Here is a 1,823-nt window from a genome sequence, read left to right on the forward strand (position 1 = left end):
TTCATGACAAAGAGCACCTTAGGAACTTCGTGAATACCAAACCAGCACTCCAAAGAATTTTACACAATATCCTAGGAACAGATATTGAGGATCACAACCTCAGGAAGCAAAGCAGAATGAAGCCATCTAGCATGACAAGAAATTAAATGTAAAGGGAGAGAACCCAACAAAAAGAAAAAAATCATGTCAATGACAAGTCAATACGTTTCAGTTATAACCATCAATGTTAATGGTCTCAATTCACCAATCAAAAGAAATAGATTAGCAGAATGGATCAAGAAGCAAGATCCAACAATATGCTGCATACAAGAAACACACTTAATTCAAAAGGAAACACATAGACTGAAAGTTAAAGGGTGGAAAACAATACTCCATGGGACAGGAACCTGAAAAAAAGAAGAAGTAGCTATCTTATTTTCAGATAAAATGGATTTCAAACCAACACTGATTAAGAGGAACAAAGAAGGACACTACATCCTTATAAAGGGAAGAATCCAAGAGGAAGAGATGACAATCATAAATATATATGCACCCAATACTAGTGCACCCAGCTATATCAAACAAATACTAATGGACAGTAAAAATCAAATGAGCACTAATACAGTAGTAGTGGGGGACCTCAATACCCCACTGTCACAAATAGATCAACTAGACAGAAAATAAATCAAAATACTAGAACTCAGTCAAATTCTTTTAACAGATGAATTTAACAGATGTTTACAGAGTGTTCCACCCCACAAAATCAGAATACACATTTTTTTTCAGCTGTACGTGAGTTGTTCTCCAATATAGACCACATACTTGCTCTTAAAATATATTTAAGTAAATGCAAAGGAATTGAAGTTATCCTCTGTATATTATCAGAACATAGTGTGATGAAATTGGAGATCAAGACCAAAAGAAACTGCAAGACTTTCATAAATACATGGAAATTGAACAACACACTTCTGAATAACCAATGGGTCACAAAGGAAATTAAAGAAGAAATCAGACAGTATCTACAATTAACTGACAATGTCACTACAACATATCAGAATCTATGGGACACAATGAAAGCAGTCTTACAAGGGAAATTCATAGCAGTGAATACTCATATTAGGAAAACAGAATGAGCCCAATTAAACAACCTGATGCTGCACGTCAAGCTTCTAGACAAAGAAGAAGAGGACAACACCAGAGCTCATACAAGGGAGGAAATTATAAAGATCAGAGCAGAAATCAATGCAATGGAGACTAAGAGAATGATACAAAAAATCAATGAAGCCAAGAGTTGGTTCTTAGAAAGAATCAACAAAATTGACAAATCCTTAGCCAACCTTGTCAGAAAAAGGAATGAAAAGGGTGAAATGACAACAGACCCAGCAGAAATCCAGAGGATCATCAATACCTACTTCCAGAACCTATACACCAATAAGATGGACAACACAGAAGAAATGGGCAGATTTTTAGATACATATGAATTACCAAAGTTGAACGAAGAAGACCTAAAAATTCTGAACAACCCAGTACAGACCAATGAAATTGAAAATGTAACTAAAAACTTATCAACTAAGAAAAGCCTGGGCCCTGATGGCTTCACTGATGAATTCTACAAGACATTTAGAGAGGAACTGCTGCCACTACTGTTTAAACTCTTCAATGAAATTGAAAGGGAAGCAATATTCCCAAATTCATTCCTGGAAGCAAGCATCACCTTGATCCCCAAAGCAGAGAAAGAACAAACCGAAAAAGAGAACTATAGACCAATGTCACTAATGAACATAGATGCAAAAATCCTTAATAAGATAATGGCAAACAGAATGCAGAAGATCATCAAGAAGATC

Source organism: Heterocephalus glaber, unplaced genomic scaffold, assembly GCF_053883595.1.
Source record: "Heterocephalus glaber isolate CG9 unplaced genomic scaffold, H.glaber_assembly_v1.0 deba00001755, whole genome shotgun sequence".
Lineage (NCBI taxonomy): Eukaryota > Metazoa > Chordata > Mammalia > Rodentia > Bathyergidae > Heterocephalus > Heterocephalus glaber.